Source organism: Molothrus ater, chromosome 3, assembly GCF_012460135.2.
Source record: "Molothrus ater isolate BHLD 08-10-18 breed brown headed cowbird chromosome 3, BPBGC_Mater_1.1, whole genome shotgun sequence".
NCBI classification, from domain to species: domain Eukaryota; kingdom Metazoa; phylum Chordata; class Aves; order Passeriformes; family Icteridae; genus Molothrus; species Molothrus ater.
The window spans coordinates 28,888,818-28,911,387 of NC_050480.2; the positions used below are offsets into that span (position 1 = coordinate 28,888,818).

At 39.9% G+C, this 22,570-nt stretch overlaps 1 protein-coding gene across 3 annotated transcripts in view; it reads left to right on the forward strand.

Annotated features, from left to right (window-relative positions):
- The window catches only part of LRFN2 (leucine rich repeat and fibronectin type III domain containing 2), a 154,596-nt gene that overhangs the window by 119,179 nt on the left and 12,847 nt on the right, over positions 1-22,570 (forward strand). The gene's annotated exons all lie outside the window — the stretch shown is intronic.

Here is a 22,570-nt window from a genome sequence, read left to right on the forward strand (position 1 = left end):
CCTTGTCCTTCCTTTTTATTGCAAAGTTTCAGTGAACTGAACTGTATCTTTGGTTGTATATGATCTATCAGCAAAAGTCAGAATCTTATGGAAGAATAGAACCAAACATATCAACTCTTATAGCTTTATAAGCATCCTGAAGCAGTGAAGAAAAATTGGATCTGCTAGAGATATAATGGGATTTGGGGTTTGAACCTAATTTGAGAATAAACTGTGGCCAAATTATAGTCAAAGGCATTGATTTCCATGGTAGGTTTGGTGTTATTGCCCGATGGCTATTCTGTTCTGCTGCCTGCAGGGAGAGCCGAGGCACTCACCAAGTCATGGTACTTGGCCTCCAGATCCCACAACAAGCCTTGTTATTTTCTTTACCACAGGGTGGTTTTCTTCAGCATGAGGGAGTCAAAAGGAGAGGTAGTAAACATTCATGTGACATTTTTCCCTCACCCTTCTACAATGAAACCTAATTTTAAAGCTTCTCCAGAACAGAATGTTTAGCTGACATGGACAAAAGTTTGTGCCAACAATACCTTTATCTGAGTCAGTTGTAGAACAGAAAGAATGAAGTGATCAATTTAGCTACTCCAAATTCACGCACTCATTGTCAAAATCAGGAATATTGACCAGCAAGTCCAAAAAACATTTTTTAAAGGATATTTATTCAAATACTGAAATAATCTGAGGAAATTCAGTTCTGTCCACCTCCATTCCTCAATTATAAAAATATCTTGAAATAAATCAATTAGAAAGTGAAAATTATTTCTTTTTCTCTGGCTAATGTACAGTGGAACCAGTGTGTTAGCTTTGGGAATTGCAACTATGTGGAATTAAGCAGAATGAAAGGATGAGATAATGATACAGTCTTAGGAATAGAATGGAAGAAAACATGCTAGTGCATTTTTTTTCCCAAAGCAATGCTTTTGGCAGAAGCTCAGCAGTAATTAAGATCTTAAGCACAGTGTAAGGCTGAAAAACACTCTGAAAGATGTATAAGTCATATGTTCATTGAAAAATTAATTTGGCCCAGTGAACAGGAATATTCCTGCAACCAGAAAGAGAAGTTTGCAGGGGTTGTCAGATGTTGGAAGTGGTTGGATGTGTCAGTTTTCCTGAGAGGAGGATGGCCGGGGTTAAAAAAAACAAACCATGCAAAAGCACTGACATGCAGCCTAGGAGCTGGATGGGTGAGAATTGGGTGCACAGTGAAGAAAGATGGCATCTTGCCAGCCTGGTCTAGAACTAAAAGTTGCTGTCAAGATTTTAGGCACCCCTAAAAGTTTTTATCATGTCCCCACTTCCATCTCCCAGTAAGGTTTTGGTCCTTTGCTGCTTTATTTCATTGTGGCTCAGTTTTTCAGAAGCTCATTGAGGAGAGTGTTATTTTGAAAAATCTCCCATCAGGCCTTTTTTAAGGATTCACTGATGATGCATAGTTCTTTTCATTCATAGCTCTCAAATGCACTTCACCAAAGAAAACTTTTTTTTTTTTCCTCTGCATTTTGCACCAGGGAAAAATGAAGCCTAGAAAGATGAAGTGATTGTCCAGAGTCTGAGAGTTAATCAATGGTACTCATAATATCAAAACCAGTCCTTACAACTTCCAGTCAGGGAACCACTCAGTCCCTTAGAGTTAATTAACTAAAGCTGTTTTGCTTTAATTGGTCAGATGCATATCACTGCAATGAGTATGTGGAAAAACCTAAGGGAAAAGGATTTCTACAGTGCTCTGCTCCATAAAATGCTGTGTATGTGCTAAATGGGACGTGATACTGCTTAGCTGCTGAAATGATGGGCACTTAATATACTCTAAGACAGTCGGTATTCCAGGACTGAGACACATCAGCTGTGCTCAGCTTTTAGGAATCCTGCTTCACCAGCAAGAAATGTGTGCACAAAAGACAGAAATCTGCTCCTCTCTCCTCTTAAGAATTTTTCATGGACATTGTACTCATTGTGAAAGAGTGAAAGCAGTTCTCCCCTCCCCATTGGTATCAACATTTTTCCTGATCAGTACCCAGGACACCAGTCCCATTTCCCCTTCTGTGCCAGCTGTGATTTTCCACCATCAGGATGGTGCAAAAGGGGAATACAATAGGGTGAAATGGCTCAATAAAAATTTAAGTTTTGGGACATTCTGGCAAATGTTGTCTGCTGGGCCTCCCATTTGTACTGAGCTGAAATGGTACCAGAATGTGAAGTTTGGCTTTGGACATACCAATGCCATTATAATGAAGATTAGCAGGAGGAACACTGTTTGTCTGCTTTCCCATCTGACCTTCCCTTGTATTTGCTATCTCAGGGCCTTTGCTCAAGCTCATAGCAGGTTTTTATGCATCTCTTTCAATTCATTCAGGGTGCATATTTCTGATTGTGATTAAATGAGTAGGTCCTGGATCTGCATTCTGTGGGTTTTAATGCAGCAGTCTTTCCATTCTTTCATCTTCTCTGTAATACCAACACCAGTGCTAGTAAATCACTTTTAGCCAAGACGAGAAGCTTGTTACAAATTGCAGAACTGAAAATCATTCCTTATTTGAAGGAAAAACATGCAGAAAGAATAACCAATGTCCAATAGAGAAAGGGATGGAAGAAGACCAAGGTCTATGAAGAGATGTCTGTCCTTGAACTCAGGGTTAAAGGAGTGAACACTAGGAAACCTCCTCTGTCATAAAGATCTTACCTACTCCCCTCAGTCAGGACTCCAAAGTGTTTTAGATGTGTAAAAACATCACTCTTAAGATCAGTGCAACACATGCACTGGTAAGCTTAATTAATTTTAAATAAGGAAATGAAATGAAATATAAATGTTTAGAAAATCATATCTTTGAGCCTCAGTTTCCCATATGTAACCTGGGTGACAGCATCACCTTGCTCCATGGGGATAAACACGTTAGAAAATATTATGGAACCAGGAGCCCACATAAATAAATAGGGAGACTCGCTTTGAAGTCATTGTGTGGTCTGCAGCAACAGGGATAGTCATGAATGATTAAGATGGAGGATTACATAACTGCAACACTTGAATTCAAGTAAGGCATCTGGGGAGAGAGATTGTGTTTTTTTCATGCATAGAGAACCCTACATGATGGGGGACCAAGTCTCACTTTTGGCTGGCAGGCATTGCTGTAATATATACTTTCACTACTTTTTGAAAAGCGAATAAATCTGCAAGTGTTTTGTAGAACTTCCCAGGTCATACTGAGCCTTCTGGCTGTGTTTTGAATTAAAGCAAAGATGCAGCTATTTAAAAATGTGCATCTGAAGTGCGACACTGCCATTAGATTTATGAGACATTTAGGTCTGTTTTATTTTGTGGTATTTCATAGTAAAAGTGATGAAAACAGCTGTACAAATTAAGAATTACTGTAGTGTTATAGTCTCCCTAACTTATAAATTCTGCACTGGGAAAAAAAATATTTTATATGTTTCTGAAAGCTTATTTTTAAATATATATTTTATGTAGCAGGCAGTTGAAACATTAAAATAAGAATAAATGGCTCCACATCTCCAGTTTATTTAAACAATGGTGCCATGGATTTGATTACTTAAACAATATAATAATGATTTATATTTACACAGCTCCTTTTACTGCAGCTGCTTTACAGGGTGGCTGAACAGAGATCCCCACTATCCTGTCACCTCTCAGTTAAATATTGGCCGCAGTTTAGCTATATGCAGGTGATTGTTCAGTTCCTTTTCATGAGCAAAAAATAGCTTCAGCATTTGCACTCATGGATACTTTAAACTAGGGAGTAAGTAGTTAACTGAGCTTGAATTTCCCACAGCATGGTGGTATAAATATACCCATGCACTCTTCTAGTCAAGTGCATGTCAATAAGAAAGTGCTTCATGACTGAGGTGCTGCAGACTTCAGGAATATCTAATTCACATAAGGAGGCTCTCTCAAGCAGCAGTGCCACATTGAGCATCAGAGAGGATGCCATTGTCTAATCCTTCTTGCAAGGAAAGCCTATAGTGTGGAGATCTACCAGCTCAAGACTGAAAACAAAGGAAGCCCTGTCCTGTTGCTGGTAGGGCAAATTGTCTCAACAGCCTGATGCTGTAGCAAAGTGTGTTTATGTCATTTTCTGTCTGAGGAATGTTAGAAACACAGAGTACTGGTTAGCTTTAGCAAAAGACAGAGGATTCATTTATTCCGAAAGACCCGAATATCTGTCCTTGTGATTTGGTCACTGGGCTCAGACAAATAAAGATTTGCAGATAAATGTCTGCCACACTTCTACCCAATTTTCAGTTCCACCCATCTCCAACCTCACTGGGCACTGACCTGCCTCCATGGCTCACACCTGGAGCAAAATTCCTGACTTAGACTCAGCATATGAGCTGGGCTATTCCAGATGCATTATATGCAGGATACAACCCTTGATTTGGCCAAAGCATTTACATATTTAAACATTAAATTAAACAACAACTAGGAGGGAGGACAGCACATGAAGATGTTAATCAGCATGTATTAATCTTTTATATTTGACAGGTAGAGAGCGCCAATTTATAAAAATAAAAACACGAAGTCACAGTCAAAAGGGAAGCAAAATTTATATAATCAGTGCAGAGGGAAGTCTGGCATGGACATTTGGTAGTTCAGACCATTTGAGAGTGGTTTTCAGCAGGAGTGTCTATTGGCATCTGGAGTACCCTCAGCAAGTGCAAGCTTGCTGCAAGGCATCAGTCATAATGAAGAAGCTGCTTTACAGATGCCTGTATTCTGGGACTGTGGGGTTTTATTCGTGTCTGCTGGAAACATTTTCATCTAGTCTTTTTTTTGTTTTCTTTCTTTTGCTGGAGGAAGTACAGGGACAGTTGTTTTTTGGGGTTGTTTTTTGCTTAGTTTTTGTTTGTGCTTGTTTTTTTCCCCACCACCCCAGCCTCCCTTGCAATATGAGGAATATTTAAAGAATAAATAAGAAAATGTAGTGAAAAGGAGAAAAAATACATGTATTACCAGAAAATTATATGAAATAAATATATTAAAAATAATATATGCAAGAAAAGTAGGTGTACATCTCAGTAATGTCCCTAAATTCATCCTAGATTGTTGTGAAAAACTATCATCCACTTGACACTTGTAAGAATCACAGAAAATGATGAGGAATCCATTGGTCAGAGCACATCCAGTTCAGGATGAGCAGAACCTGACCATGTGGATGCTTCCCAGACCATTTTCTTGTTTGATCACTGACACAGAAAAGCAAAATACTAAATAGCCCCTTATCCCTAGGGGAAATATGCCCCTGGCATGATCATGTGACATGTATGTGAGGGCTCATGAGAAAGTGCTTGCACTGCTGCTGACCATTCTGCATGCCCCAGCAGAGCAGGGCAGGGCAGGACAGCATCTGCTCCCAGCTTGGAGGCATTCCATTTCCTTCAAAGTTTAACTCCTGCCAAATAACATTTCTTGAGGCTTGTGGAGAAGTTGTATGTGACAGCTCTACCCCCAAACTCAGCCTCAGGAGTTGAATATGAAGGCAAATTGCCTGATTCTCATCTCACCCCACATGTAGGGGTGTTGCACAATGTGGAAAGGAAATTAGAATCACTTAAGACAACGCTCTTAGGCACATGATGTGATTTTTAAGGGAGTCCTGTGTGTGGCCAGGCGTTGGACTTTGATGATCCTTGTGAGTCCCTTCAAACTCAGAATATTCTGTAATTCTGTGATTCAGCATGAGACAGTGGTACCTGTTTAATCTCTGTTACCAATTATTAATTCAGCTCAATAAGGCTGAGCATTCTCATTCAAGGGGAATTCAGGCTGAGCTAGTTCTTGCCCATAACATCTGCCACAGCTTCTCTCTCAGATGCTCTGAACCTAAAGTGCCAATATCTGCCCCTCACAGCCTTTATTGCAATAAAAAGTTACACATCTGATTACATGAAATATTGAAATAAGATTTTTATTTAGCTTCAGGTGAGTCAACTATTTGATCTCTAAATGAAAATCTTTACCATGTCCATAATTTTTATATGTATTGCACATTTAACCACCCAAGAGGCTCTACTTCATCTCTGCATTTTCACTGCAGCAAGTTCCCAATATTCCTTTCCTTTCTGCTGCTCATCCATTGAATTCCAGTTGGTGTCAGAGATTCACTCTAATATCTTCTTTATTTTGGGTCACATTTACTGATATCTGGGTCCTTTTAGGAGGAATGGAAAAGGTATCAGCGACCACAAAGTGTGACAACTACTCCTAGTCTTTCTAAATCTGCAGCCAAGAACATCCTCCCTCCCCTCACTTCACCCCTCATTTCAACTGGATCGCCACCAATTCAGACTACTTAGAAATCTCCTCCAAGGGTGTTGAACCAATAGTAAAACTAATGGCTGAAAAATACCTGCTTGAAGGAGAGGGTGATTTATTTTTGTCCACAGGTGTTTTGCAATAGAGTTACAAATGAAAAAATGCTTAAAAGCATATTGTGCTCTAAAACACCACATTACTAAAATTTGCCTTGCCAGTTTGAGATAATTCTGTCCAAGTGAGCTCCCACTTGCTCACGTGCAGGTTCCAGGCTGTAGGCAGGTGAAAGAGGGTGCCTTGACAGCTCCTACCTCCCCAGCTTTCTGACACCCCACCCCATACAGCTCCCACCTGAAGCCATTGGACAGCCTTTTTACCCATTTCAAAGCTGATGTGACTTTACATTCTTGGTAGGAGGGTCTTCAAAGAGACCTCTTGCTCCTGTTGCAGTAGGCTCCTATTTCTCCTTGTCTTTCCAGTGCTGAACAGTTGAGCTCTGACTGTGAATATTGTTTTGAGGGTTGTGCAAGCAATTATATTCATTTGGTTATGTAGGACTATTTTTTCTATCAAATACATGAGACAGGACAAAAAGGATGACAGGGAAAGAATAAGTCAAAATTACAAACACAGCCAGAACTTAGTGCCTTATTTCACTGGCATAACTGCAGACTTACCTACCTAATTGCTTGGTCTGAATTTCCTATTATACCCTTTCTCTTTCCCACCAGGCTTTCTGCTTGTAGGCTCAGGCTATTTTCAGAAGAGAATATACTTTTTTCTACAATGATGGAACCGATTAACCCTAACACATAATAGCAATGATACAGCTTGTTTTCCAAGAGAAATTACTTAAAAATGTAGAACTAGAAAAAGACACAGCATTGGAAAAATTTAAAAGAAGAAAAAAGAGAAGAATACAATGGACTAAATAAATTATATTATAAAGTCTTCATTAGCTTTAGCCCTTACAAGTCTGGTTATTTTTGGAGTTGCCTATAAAAGGCAGGTTTTCTGAGCAAGACATTTGCATTCAGAGTGATAAAAAGTCTCTTTTCAGATGATACAGTACAAGCTGAATGCAACACTTGCTTTTCATTTAAACCTATTTTGGGGCTTCAGTTGGATGTTGATGGTGAGTAGTCTTTGTGTTAATGCTTTGGTTAGGGAAACATGAAAGAAGAGAATTCAGACAAGCTGAGGAACTTAAAATTTTAGGCAGAAATCAGGTTCATGCTTCGTGTAATTTTTTGAGTGCTGTACTTGTAGATTTTCAATGAAGGCTTGTACTACAAGTAATTTATCTTTTCTTTGTTCTTAAAAGGGCACAGGAGAAATATAGCTCAAATTTTGACTAGTAAAGAAAGAAAATATGAGGTAATGGATGTCTTTGAAAATAAGACATGGGTTATTTCATTGTCATGCCACCCTTTCCCCCAAATGTGTCTTCTTTTGCAGTCTAATATGAGGACAGTAGACATGTACCCTGTAATCCATAATAATCTGTAATAGGGCCTAGCAAAATGGTAATCCAGCCCTAGTTGAGGATAGGAGGCTAGTACTTTCATCTAAAGAAACCTTGGAACTATAATGCCATTGAGAATTGCATATGTTTAAAATGAAATGTTCTGATTTTCATAGCAGAGAAAAGCAGCCCAGCCAGCAGGCTGATCTGCTCTATTGACACAGCCCTACTGACAGAGCCTCACAGCATGATCATATTAGGTCCTAGAACATTTGTCAAGAATCCAATAAAGTGGCTCTGGTCAGAAAGGAAGCAGGTTTTGGCAGAGGGCACTGTAGAGTGGAAGCAAAATTGCCTGTGTGCCACAAGAGCAGAGATGGAGACACTTGTGCTGGGCAAGGAAGAGAGATGTTAGTCTGGCATCCTTGGATAGGAAAGAGTCCACCCACTACATGGCTACAGCCATGCTTTAGGGTGGCTGAACAATCCCTGGAGACAGCAAGGTAAGGCTATGCCCTAAGCCTCTTTTGTTCAGCTGCTCCTGGTCTACAGATTAGTTTATTTGCAGACATGAACAGTTTGAGACAGCCAGCACTAGGTGTGAATTCATACTGTATTTGCCCATCTGTCGTCCCTCCCCTTCCTCTTCCATCACTTTGAATTTGCCTAAATGTTGTAATATATTTATTGTCTCATAATTTACTTCATTTTGACTAGAAAACAAATAAAAGTGCTATTTGCTCAACCCAATACTTTTTTTTAAAATTATCTGTTTATTTAATCGGCTTAGTTTGTGGAACTAATTGGCTCTTATGCAGATATCCCAAACCGTGCTCTGAATTTTTCTCTCGGAGTGGGGATTGCACAGGCAGTAGCTGCCCAGTAGACATATGGGCAGCTGACAGCATCAAGACACCCCAGCAGCAGCTCTGTCGTCTGGCAGATTGCCTCAGAGAGTCAGGCCTGATGAATCAGTCCTTCTGCTGGTGCTGGGAGCGTGGGGCACGCCTCTGCTCCAGCAGGCTGCCTCGGAATGAGAAACAAGCACAGCCCCCACGCTCCTTGAACTGCAGCCTTGGGACGGCTGGCAGTGTCCAAATGAGCTTGAATCTGGCTAATTTGGGTGCGTGGAGGCAGAGTTTCAGCTTGGTTACTCTCAGGTGAGGATGTGTCACTAGCTTGATGCCTGCTCTTCTCTCTGCTGCAGTGTGGATTTTCACAGCCTGGAAGTGCCATGGGGAGGAATTTAAAAGGGCTGCCAAGGCTGGGCAGTGGGAGAGGGGAAGAGAAAAGAAATTGGCTTGGAACTGTCTTATCACTCTGTGCCTCTTCTCTTCTAGCCCTGAAAGGGGGCTAAATGTTCTTGTGAGCTGAGCAGGCAACAAAACCAAGAGGACCCCTGCTTCTCTCCTCAACCCCTGGGTCCTTGCAGCCTCCTCTGGTTGCTGATTCAGTCAATGATGTGGCAGCACCTGAGCAGACAGAAGAAGGAACGGCCACCTGGAGTCACCTTCAGAGCCTGGCCCCTCCAGCCCAGGGACTCATAAAGCCCAGGCTGGCTGCTGTCACAGGCTGCTGGCTGAAGAGAGGGGCAGGGACAGCTCTGTCTTCTCTGGTGCTGTCAGACAAACCTCCTTCACTCTCAGTGGCACTAGCAATGCTGCAATCCCTTTGCTAGAAAAAAACAGTACAGAAGTACTTCTGTCTCTTGTATGATTTGCCTAGGGGTATGACCCCCACTGAGCACACAAGACTATATGTATGGCTAGTAGTTTAAATTGTTTGCTGGTTTTTTTTTTCCTCTGGGGACACTGGCAATTTCTATGAGGTGAAGAACTCTTTGCAAGGGGAAAGATGAAATGAACACTGGGAGCAGGATTCCCACTTGTGAAAAGCATTAACAAAAGCCTGAGGGACTGCAGCAGTCCCAAATCAGGGCACAGCACTGCACCTTTGCACAACAATAGGTTGGTGTGGAGTGAGGACCTTGTGCTGCACAAACTCTGCCTAGTGAAAGCATATGAGGTTTTAGCTGTTTGCTTTTTCAGGAGGTAAGGTTTTTTTCTCACTATAACAGAGTATCATTTTTTTCGTTCACCTTTCCCCGTTTTCCCTATTTGGCCTCTTTCATGCATATTTCCTTATTTGGGCTCTTTCATAGATAATTGTATTGGCTGTGGATTAATTAACCAATTATGTTGGAGTATTTTTCAGACTAAATCCTTTATTTCATTGTTCTTAAACAGCTTGCATTGTGACACAGCTCCTGACAGTTTGCTGCTCCCTGTACTTCCCCATTTAAGGGCTGGGTTAAATTAACGTGCTTGATGAGATTCATGCCCATTATTTAGTGAAACCATATATGTCTACACTAGGTTAAAACCTGTTTTCTACCCTCTTTATGTGATTTCAGTCCAGAAACTTTCTGTGGTTTCAAGGTAGCAAAGGGAGTCCAAGAAAAGCTGTAGAAACTTACAGGAGTCCCTCCTACTTAAAGTCCCTGAGGACATGATCTGTGTTTTCCTGGTTCCTGCCATTTTCATCTCCTCTGCTTAACCCCAGTGAAGCTTGCTGATGACAGGGAGGCATATACTCAAAAGTGTTGCTTGCTGTTTTTTAAATCAGGTCACATTTACTAGTTCCCAAACAAAAGATGTTATTGTGGGGAAATTTTGAAGCTAGTACCTCAGTTTAGCCAAAGCAAACCTTAATCTGGCACATAATGGGACAGAACCACAATGTAATTGACTGTTCTTGACATTGAACAAGGATCAGATTTAAAAACTGATTTAAAAAACCCAGATCTACAGTAATTGGTCTTACAGTCATAGCAGAAATGTGCAACATCTGTCTAGCACACCCTCCAAACACCTGCCTCTACAATGGCTATGAAGAAACAAACCATGCATCAACTCAGTTTTATTTTCTAGCCCTGTTTAAAATGGAACAAATGCTGGAATACCTCTCCCATGGGAAATTCCAATATTGTAACATCTGTTTCTGTAGACTGAAAATTCTCCATAACAGTTGTTTTGTTTGCTCATTGGAAAAAAAAAAAAAAAAAGCATTTCATATGGAAATGTGGAAGTGTTGCTATCAATCTCTTTATGGATGTTACAACTTTTGTAATGACAGTCCCATTTCCACCATACATCATGCCCCTTGAGGAGTTACTCTCCTCCTGGATGTAAGGCTCTATAAATTCACCACATTCACTTTGCTCTTTCCCCTCACCACAGAGCTCCTTCTTCCAGCCCATATTGTCCCTGCTTTCACCTCCTTCATTGGCAAAGGAATGGCTGGAGTATGCAGGGAGAGGAGGCAGCTGCTCGTGGGTGAGTGGGAAAGGAGCAGAGGACATGGTGGTGAGGCAGAGCAAGGGCTGGGAGCAGAGCACCCCTCACAGGTGCCAGGGAGAGGAAGAACATTGTGGGTCCCCACACCTATAGCTTTCATTTTAATTTTTCTTATAAGAGGCAAGAAAAATTGATCTAGCAGAACCTCCTATTTTAATACTAAAATTATGTTTAGTTTGAGATATCCAATCTACTTTACAGTCAAAGTGTACCATGGGTTTACTAGCATCCAGTGTTACTGCATGTAGGAGCTTTGAACACGCGTTCCAGGAGACATCCAAGTAATGCAAAATACTTTACACAAACTCCTTTGGGGGGGGATTGTTTGGCACAGGTAATGAGTCCATCTGCCAGACACAAACCAAACAGCTCTGCCTCACACAGTCACAGCTGCAGGAGCTAAAAACCTCCAGCTGAAGTTTCTGCCCTGGGAGTCATCACATTTGTCAGCCTTTCCCTGACAGCAGCTGTAGATACCACACTTGTACCATCCCAGCTGCACCCTCCCTGCTACAGGTGAAACAAAAAGGCCCTCTTACACATTCTGAGATGTTCTGCCCAATTTTGAGTGTGTGATGTTTTGTGTTTTTGCTGGCAGTGACAGCACTGCTCAGCAGGTGACACACATTGCTGTTTAACTGCAGCACTGTCTCTTACACTTCGTTTTAATGACAGTTCAAAAAGGCAGAGAGCTGTGCAACATTTAGCTAAAGGCAGAGGAATGAAGATGGAAGATAAAATCTGAAAAGGGTGACATGAGCACATAGAAAGGTACATGAAGGCAGAGAGATCAATTTGGGGGGGAAAAAAATCTTCTTTATCTTTACTCCCCCTTTCTGTTCCAACTTTACTTAAGGTATTCCTTCTTTTCCTTTTGTTCCCCTCTGGATTTTTCTACAAATCAAGAGCTTAGTTAAGTCACAACAGACCTGTCAGGACTGGATCCTCTTTTCCCACTTGTGATTTAATTTATGGCCAGACTGAAATTTCACTGCTTTCATTTTATATTCAGAATTATCAGGCTTGCAGGTCTGTGATACTTTTTGCTAACTAGAGAACTATGAGATCTATGACTGTTGACTTTTCTGTCATGGATTTTTCTTTAAAAATGTTAGATAAATGTTAGATAAATCATTTGAGCCTGTGTTTTATGTGTTTATCCTTCTGCTGTTTCTTCTCACCCCACTGTATTTAGATACCATTTTTGATAACCAGTATTTTACTGAGCATAGATATATGAATATATAGAAGACACAGTTTCATGAGCCAATATAGGATGCTGCTTATACATATGTTTATCACAAACATGGTAACTACAGTTGAGATAATCACAAGTAGAACAACCCTCAGTGAGGATTCAGAGATTAGAAATTCAATGCTGCTTCCAAGGATGGGTTAACATACAGTTTCCTAAAAATCCACTATATTCTCTACTCCACCACAGAGGTAAAATGAGGTGCTTTCTTTTGCTGTAGAGCAGGCCAGGAATGGAAGCAGAACAGACTTTTCTGTGGGTTTCAGTCCTATTTTTCATCCTTAGAAACTATGGAAATTTAACTGCTGTTCAGTCAGATCTGGATAAGCACCAAAACTTTGCAGAGACTGACTATTCAATGAAATATTCAAGCTTTTCTTAATAAGGCCGCTGTTAATTCTAAATGTCTATAGGTAGAACACCTCAGAAAATTGTAGATCTATTTCCCCCAAAATGAAAAGTGAAATTATGGAAGGCGTAAGAAAAATATGTAGGAAATAATATTCTATTCCATTAATATTTTAAAGGTTTTCACTGAAAAACAAGCTTCCTAAGTTCTGTTTTTAAAAATGGATATCTGAACAGGCTAACTTTTTTTCTTGAACCTATGAATACTCTTATTAAGAACAAAAGATGCAAACAGAACTACTTCATTTCAAATTTCTTTTTAATAAACTCCAGCTTCTGAGAACTACAAGATACTTTTCTGTCATTAATCCAGAAAAGCTCTGTTAAACTTCACAGCCGAAAATTACAGTGTGTAGCAGAGAGTTAGCATTTTGGCAATCTCACATGCCTTCTGTTTTGTTTACAAAGAAGTTGAGTGTAGTTGACAGCCTACACAAACAGACTGCCTGGCTCCCCTGGAGAGGTTTCTGTACCCCCAGGTTCCAGTATTTAGTTCAGACAATGGCTGCAGAAGGCAGCTCAAGCAGAGTCACCTTTCCTCCTCCCGCCAGCTCCCATGCCCAGCTGGAGTGGGGTGAGAACCACTCTCACTTTCCCGGGGGCCACATCTCAGGTGGACCCAAGTGTTGGACTCACCAAGGCTGGCCCCTCACCTTGCCAGGACAGGGGCAAGACTCTGTCTCTACATAGTGATTTGGAGCTCTGAGCAGTCAGGAAGGCTGAGCTTTTGTGGCTGAGCCATTTCTTGACAATCCATTAGCCTAAACATAGTCCGACTCTCTTTGATGCATGAATTTTTTTTACAGAGCTACCAGAAATAAAAGCTTTTGGTGGCTAAAATCGGCAGCTATATCTCCAAGTGACTGATACACTACTCCCACAGGCAGCCCTTTTGGAAGCTGGTTCGTGATGTTATTATGCTGCTGTTTTTGGGGTAAGTTGTGTGCTTCAGAATGCACTTCTCAGCACAACTGAAAATGAAATGTCTGCCACAGACACAGATAGAGTGCACAATGAATTATTGCCTTTCCAACATTTTCTTTCTGCAAAGTGAACAACAATGAACAGAGTCTAGAAGTGACAATCAGTCTTAAACTACTCCTCCAGTATACCTCCTATCAGTGGTCTGCTTTTCCCACTCTTGTGACACATGCATATGTTAATCTGAAAATGATACTCTGACTTGTGAAGAACCTCCTAGACAGCTGGTGATTTTTGTTGGCTTGGAAGGATTCATGAGTTTGTCTATACCCAGGATGTTCCATCATTCTCAAATTCTCAGGTGTTGAGTAGCTATGACCCTGAGGGGAGTGCAATGCCACTATTACTCATTGGTAACAATGGGATATTCTCCATGGGCATCATGTGTCATCGTCAGTAGATCAGAGAATTGCTGCTGACCTTAAATGGAGAAGAGAAAAAGATAAAGGTCACCTTTGTTTCATCTACACAACAAAAGTTTTGAAAATGGCTTGTCATGAAAGCATTAAAGATCTGCTGCACAAAACCCTTGGGCTGAACGGTGCTGGCTTCCTTGGCATGTGTGATAGTAGAACCACTTTAGAACTGAATAGTACTGCAGAAACTAACATGCTCAGCTGAAAAGGTACTGGTTTTACATTCTTCTGTGTTCGTGTGGTCCTGTGACCTTCTGAAGAAGCTGCTATATCTTAGGGGACATTTTCTATGTCACTTTTAATAGTGATAATAGCACACAGAAGTACCTCACAGTCACAGATATTTCAAGTGGAAGTGACTGGATACAAAAACACAACCTATTTTTGGCCACTCTAGAACTGGCTTTAAATACCTTTTATGCAGGAGATACCATGGCCTTCCTCCTTCCATGTTGTCTTTGTATCCCCTTCAATTTCAACCAGTTACCCTAGGTATTTTCCCATAATTAAACTCTTGATACTTGTCTTCATGTTTATCCTGGCCTTGGACAGGTTGTCTGTGGACCACCTGGGCTTTTTCAAGTCTGTCCTTCAATCATTTTCTAAAAATTATTTTACAAAAAGCCATTAACTATTTAGCAAGTCATCTTGGCCAGTAGCAGACTATCCATTATCCATCATCCATGAGATTATTTTTTATATTCCAAATCTCTACAACACCTTGCCTCCTCTCTGTAAGTATAGAAGTTCATACCATCCTCTGATTCTTCCAAAAGTAAATTTCAGAACTCTAATAATTCTCAACAGCTTTAAATAGACTATGTCTCCATCCTACCTCAAAGTCTGCTCTTGGTTTGTTGTTTTTACTTCATATGCAGATGTGTAAGCCACTCTTTATCTTTCTCAGGCTGAAGTGAGGATCTATACATCCAAAGTGGAAATGAGCTGTGACATTTTGATGTTGTGGTATGAACCAGTAGACAGACATAGAGTCAACAACTTTTCATCCCCTGAGAAATCCTTAAGTCCCTGTGTCCAGTAAACCACAGTGCTGTGGATCAGTGGAAGAATCCCTGGATAAGTCCCCAGCCTGTGCTGGACTCTGCTGAACAGAAAGTCAGACTAGATGATCATGACTACCCATACTGCTATTAACATTTGGGAACCACCCCTTCCCACAAAGTCAAGAACATAAAAGCAGTCAAACTGTCAATCAAAGTCTTCTGGTGAAGTCAGCAGGTTCAATAAAACTGAACATCTCTGTGTAAGCTAATGCTAGAATTGTATGCATTAAGGTTTCAGTTGCCTTAACTTTTGTGAGTGAATACTCATTACTTTAACAGTCACATCACAGCAGTCATAGGGATCTTCTATGGCTGTATCAAAAAAAGGTACTGCATGGCCTTGTCTTCCTTGAGAGCTAAGCAGAGCCTTTATAACTGATGTGGCAGGGGCTGTCAAGCTTTCAGTCAGTACTGGTCTCCAAGTACCAGCCCTTCCTAAATGTTACTGGCAGTAAGGCTGGTGAAAACAACAGGTGCTGACCATTTCAGAGACAGCTGGTTGTCTAGAAGTCTGGTAGGACAGAACCTAACAAACCTTAAGCAGTGTCCACAGGTGCAGAAAGCATATGGTAGTATCAAAGTCTTTCTCTATCCTTGTTTATTCTCTGGGTAAGCAATTAAGCTATGATCCATGAAGTGTCTCCTATCCTGTTCCACTGAAGTCTTGTGAATTGATTTTATCTCAGCAAGATACAGCTTGTGTACATACTCGTTCTTGACTAAACTAAGAGGATATTATGACAGTTTACATTGGGCTGCATCTGAGATGGGAAAATATAAAAACGTATACTTCTTTCTTGCTTCACTGTAGGGACGTTCTTCACCAGCCAGTCCCTTGGATTGTTGCATCCAAGGATATTTTGAGCACTGCAGACACACCTCTGCCTTTTGGGCTGCCTTCTGTGCTGTGGGTCATAGTGGAAGAGGTTTGGTCTAGATAGGTCTTTTGGGGTGTATTGCTCTCTGGGATGGTCAGTGGTCTCTGCAGCCATTCATCAGTGTTGCCCTCTTTGCTGCTTCTGCTTTGCTGCTTTGCTGCTGTTTTTGATATGCCAGTGTGAAGGCCTCAAGCATTGCAATGCCAGCAAGGCTAGGGATGAAAGATAGCAAAAGCAGATTTCTTTTAAGAAATAAGCACAGGCTCATTGCAGTGGTACAGATTAGGCCAGGTTTAGTGAGCACAAGCTCAGCCTTAATTGCTGAAGGAAACATCACTGAAGGAATTATTAAGACACAGTGTGCTTGTGACTGGGTGAGCAGTCTCAGTACCAGAGAATTCACTAGGGCCCCTGTGCACATACTCATGACTCTACTCTGATTTAAAACAAGACAGAAATGCCAATGCCTTTGCATTTCTTCTGCATTTTCTTTTATGGTCATATTTACCCATATACTTAAACTTTTGTGTGGGCAAGTACAGCAGCCGTTTCTCTACCAAATTTTAAATCTATTTTAGCCAGAACCATTAGAGGATCCATCTCCACCTGTACAGGATTTCCTTATAGACAAAAATGGAGCCAGCTGTTCCTTCAACTCATGGTAGCTGTCCCTTGAGTTATAGAAAGCATTTCCATTAGAGACTATTCTAGTTAATTACTTTTGAATACTGGTTAAAACTTTCTGAAATCCTCAAAGTATTTGCTTGACACTAGTGAATGTTCACAGAAAAATGACCCTTTGTGTCATCACATGGGTCACTCTGAAGATGTCCACAGCTTCTTGAGGGAGACAGACTTTGTAATCTGAGAAGATTGCTTTAGGATAAAATATTATGCTAACACCTTCTCTCTTAAACTGAGAGCAGCGTAGAAATTTGTAACTTCAAAAATCTGTCTTCATAGGATTACAGGTTGTTCTCTTCAGAGACAAGAAAGTGTTCTATAATGTCACACAGAAATTATGAACACAGAAAGGAGGATAACTTCTGTACGTTTGCTTTTGAACCTTATAAAACTTGTCCCTGAAAGAAGAGCAAATCCAAGCTTGCTGAGCAATATGTAAAAGGCCAGTTGTACTCGGAGTGGGCTTTCCTCTCTCGAGGAATCATGAGTGTGTTGGAAAGCAGTAGACAGAGAAATGCTGAACATGAGCAGTTTGAGAAAGAAAAAGAGAAGCTATCATCTCTTAAATTCTCCATTGGGGACAGTGTGATAAGTGATGCATACAGATACACTCCTACAAGATAAGCCTTTTTTTAGGCTCTACCATATGTTCAGGAGCAACAGTCACATTTGTCTTCATGCTGGAGGGAGGGTGGAGTGATTCATTCCATAGCAAGGTAAAAAAAAAATTATCCACATATTTTGGAACCAGAAATATGACTATGAAAGTTCTGGACACTTTAGAGAATAAAGAGGCCAGTATTTGCCAACAAACCCAGAGTGCACATGAGGAAAAAAGACGTGAGTGAGATCTGTGGCAGGCTACCACATATTTACACTATAGAGTGAGAAATTATGCAGGTGTTTATAGAAACTTTTCTGTTCTTTCACCTTTTCTGTGGAACTGCAAAATGTTGCCAGCATGGTCCTTAAAGATCTACTCATTTTCTGAAACAAGGTTATGAATTTTAGTCATGACAGAATAAATTCTTTTCTACAGCTGAAGTATTGAAACCAGTTAAGCATTCTTCAATATTTCATTGAAATTTAATCACTGTGAGCCAGAGTTTTATCTTCATTAGGTACATAGCCACATGAATTTAGGATCAGACTCATTTTTGACTTGTAGCTTATAGTCAGGTTATTGTGCAAGAGAAAAACACATGCACTTGAGGAATCACTGGCTCTGTCTGCAGTTTCTGATATCTGAGGTAAGTTAATTTTAGTCTGCCTGTGAGGCATATTAGACAGTAAATTCTGAGAGATTTGTAAAAGCCAATAGCTCATAGAAGTTTTCTGCAGTGCCACAGTTATCTCTCCACAACATCTCTGAATGCAGCTCTTTCCAACCACCAAGTAATGATTTTTGGCACCCTCACAGTAGGGTAAATATCAATAGCATCAATATCAAATATCAATAAAAGATTCATGCTTCAGCGTGGGGGAATGATACAAATACACACCTGCAAAGACAAGAGAACATGGCAGGGAAATGACTACACCCTAAGTGTCAGTTTTGAAAGCAATCTTAAAGTGAATAATGAGTCTTTGAGACACTTGGACACAGGATTTTTTACATCTCTACTATCTCTTGAGAGAGGCACAAGGGATGAAACAGGGGTGTGTTCTGCTTGAGATGTCTCCAGCCACTATGTAAACAAAGGCAGCTCCCAAGCAGATTTTCAGGACCAAGGCCAGCTCTTATTAGACCATTCCCATTTTGTTTCTTTTACTACCTATATGAGGGAAATGTGGGGGTTCCTTTGACAAGCAGCTGGGTACAGGCTACATCCTCCCATCTTGTACAGTCAGAGCTGCTGTTCAGCAGGTTTGCAGCTTCATTTCTTCTGCAGGTGACCATCCTTCTGTCGTTTTGGTGAGAGAGAGAAATAAGGAAGGAAATTAAACTTCTAAAAAATGAAAACCTCTACAAAGTTGGCTGACTTCCCCAGCAAGAAAGTAAGAAAGGCCATCTCATCAGTCAAGATGCTCATCTGACCCTTATTCTCTCTCCATGTCATAGACAGACACTGTGCCTTGCTGGAGTCCTGCCACAGACTGATGGTTCTTCCTGTCCTAATTCCACATGTCACAGAATTGGCACTGACTGCGTGAGACCTAGGAAGGGGACTGAAACAACATTTAGAGAGGTGAACTCAGAGCCCAGGAGCTGTGTATCAATAGATATAGAAGGTAGTTTAGGACATCCTCTAACCCAGCCCACTGCAGACAGGCCAAAATCAGCAGTTCTGCTGATGAAGCACAACTTTGCAGTACTTCACAAGGGAGTAAAATTTCCTAATTCTCATGTTCATACACTCCTAGCTGCATTCTGGTACTTCTAAAGTAAACATTCATTGACAAAAGAAGGCAAAATGCTTTCCCAAGTGCAATATAATTTGTTCTTTAATCACTGCAGATCTAAGAAATCTCCCAGCCCATACAGTGGTTACAGAGGCTCATGCTTAAGTTTCCTCTTTAGGTTTACATTGGGTATTAGAAAAGTTGAGTCAAATGATGATTACTATACTGGTAATACTCATGACTAATATATGTATGGGAAAACAGAGTCCTATAACTAATGTACCCTAGAATGCAGTTCTATAACTAACATACCCTAGAATGCAGTTCTGGCTGTAGTCTCCAAAGAAGCCTGAAATCCTGAAATCTTATATTTCTATGTAGTGGTTTTTAAAATTATTTACTGTGCTTCTTTTGTAGGAATGAGTCTGAATTTTGACCTTTTAGTCTTTCTGAAGGGATCACACTGAGGTTTTGATGCTGCTTGCTGTAATGAATCAATGTTCAGCTCAACATTTTTGTTCCTAAATATCAACGAACATTTGGCAAATTTTTACTACTGCTCATTTTGACAGGATGAGGACAGAATTCCCTTGTCTGATAGTAGAGGTGACTAATGATTCTGTATTCTTCAAGCACACAAAAAATTGTGCATTTAGTACCATTGTGCATTTGATTTGCATTTTATTCCACTCTTCTTTTTAGCTCCTAGGGTAATTTTTACATGTTCTACTTATTTAAGCTATCTGGAGTTACAGCAGAAAAGCTCAGAGAAGATTTTGCAGAATGAAAATTTTGAGTATTTCAGTCTTTACCCTTGAAGGTCTCCAAAGCAGAGCAATCTGTCAGTCTCTTCCTTCATTACTTTTTGAAAGTTTTTCAAGCAAAGATAAAGAAAAATCCATTCTTTCATTTCTCTTTCAACAGTACAGAGCACTCTTGCATGTTATTCCACAGAATTTATAGCTTTTCAGTAAAATTATTCATAAGCTGCTTTTCATTGTCTGTAATGACCTTACATGGATGCCTATAACAAGTAAAAGCTTTTGTTCTCTGGTAAACAATGAAATATCCATGCCTGCAAAAACCTCCAGGAATGATGACTAGCAATTAATCATGTTAAAGGAATAATAAACCTAGCAAACCTGGATGTGGCTGCATCAACAGACTTGATGCCATACCTAGCATTTGTTGTATTTGTATATATGTAAACCATATTCAGAAATTTAAGCCATAAGTTGATAATACTCAGGAGCTAGGTAAAATTTTAATCTGTTGGTGAAGTTGAAACATAAGAAGAAATTCTGCTCTCTTCTTAATGTTACACCATCAAACCTAAAGAGAACAATTGGGTTTCTCTTAAATAAAAGGGAGATGCAAAATTTGAGCAGTCCTATATTTATGAACTCATTTAATATGCAACGTTGTTAAAGAGTAGGATTTCTTTCCTTTTCTGGTACTTAAAAATATTTTACATATTTTCTGTGAGTGAGAACTAATTTTAGGATGGCCAAATATATATTTGCAAAGTATATAGCTGATACTTGGAAGAGAGAAAAATTCAAATAACACTGCTCAAGCTTTCCTGTTTCCAGTGGGTTCACTAATGGGATGCATAGCCTGGATTCTGGACTGCTGATATTTATTAGGCTACTGGCAGTCTGCTTTCAGACTTCTAATTGTGGAGAGTTTGTAAACTGTAAATAAATAGTACACTACTTTTTGCTAAATTTTGTTCATGTACCAGAAATCTGTGGCACTTAGATCTAAGATCCTTTATCAGAGAAATATATTGCTAAACAATAAAACATATTTCTTGACAATTAAATTATGATAATATTTGAAGCTATAACTGACTTCTCATTTTATTTCTCCTGGGGTCATTATAAACTAAAACTTGTTTTCTTGCTGGGTGGGTTTTACTTGCCTTTTCAGTAAGGAATTTGTCACTCTTCATGCAGTACACTTTCAGTCCAGGCTCAACTTTGAAAGAAGCAGGGTGTCTGAAGTTGGTGAGAAATGCTTTTATCTGATTTTGGTATAACACACTGAAAGGATGTAACTGTGTTCTATCCTTTAGTAGAGCATTCCAAAATTCAACATCTCCATGTCTTTCTAGGCTATCCAGTCTTCCTAGCCTTCCTTTTCCTTTGCATTATGTGCAATACCCAGAAAATGACAAAATGGCAGACCTCTGCTTTAGGAAATGCCTTCATTCCATACCTATGTTACTTTTTTCTCTTTTGTTTTCTGCTTATTTTCTCACTAAGGAGATTATGTTTTTTGACCATTAGTGATTTTTGCACCCCTTGTTCTTATTCTGCATATGAAAAAAGTCCTGAATCATTCTGCTTTTCCTTACCTTGTGCATGCTTCATGGAAATTTTTGTTCCAAAATATTTCCTTTCTCTTCCAGCTCAGAATCTAGAAGCTTGATGATTACTTTGCTTATATGTTTTTTAAAAAGTTTCCTCAGTTTACAAGAAGCAAACAATTCTTCTGTATCCCTTTTACACAGTAAAAGGTATTTCCAATGTTTGCTAATTGGGTAAAGGGTTTGCCAGAGAGATTCTCTAAACATAAGTAAACTATGTCTGTGTCTTTGGTGAGTGGATAGATATTCCTTTAGTTCATTTTTCTAGAATTGGTAAATGCAGTTCTCCCTTTCTCTCCCCTGGGAATTAAACTATTTTTTTTCAACCTTTATGATAAGAGAGATACTTGATATTCTGGTAGATAACCATTCCTTATCTCCTGAGAATCCACAACAAGTTCAATCACTGAGGAGGGGAAACACTTGAATGATATGTGTTTAAACTTTTTAAATAATGTATAAATTGTGCCTTAAACTAATGCTGAGACACTCTTCTGTACAAACTGATATATCAGTGTATACACAGTTTTATGGGCAGTGATGCCCATTTAATTTAATTTCATTTCATTTCATTTCATATTCTTTCTTTTGGTTGGAATATTAGAATAGTCTTGTCAGCTGCTAGCTGACTCCACACTTCTCTTACCAGTGCACAAAAATTTTTTTGACAGAAGAACTTGAAACAGCATGTTGAAGTTTGTTTTGGCCAGCCAATTACAAAGAATGGGCAAACATAACTTCAGGCACTTCCTGGGGTTTTTGTCATTCTGGCATGACCTTCTGGACATAAAATTATCCTGTGTGGAACGACACCAAGTTTTTACAGGACATGTGAATTTCAACCTGGCATAAGTGCTCTGAGCTGCAAGTAGGGACAAAATTGCTAGTAAGCCACTGAGGATCCTGTTCATCTCAGCTCACATGAGCTCTCACAGAAAAAAGGGCTGGGTTAACCACTATAGGATGCCTTCATTATAATTTACACAGATTTCACTGCCTGGAAATAAGTGGAAAATCCCACTTGTAACTCTCAGGAAAGGACAGCATATGGCTGAATCTGACAGCTGTTCTGCCAGGAAAATAG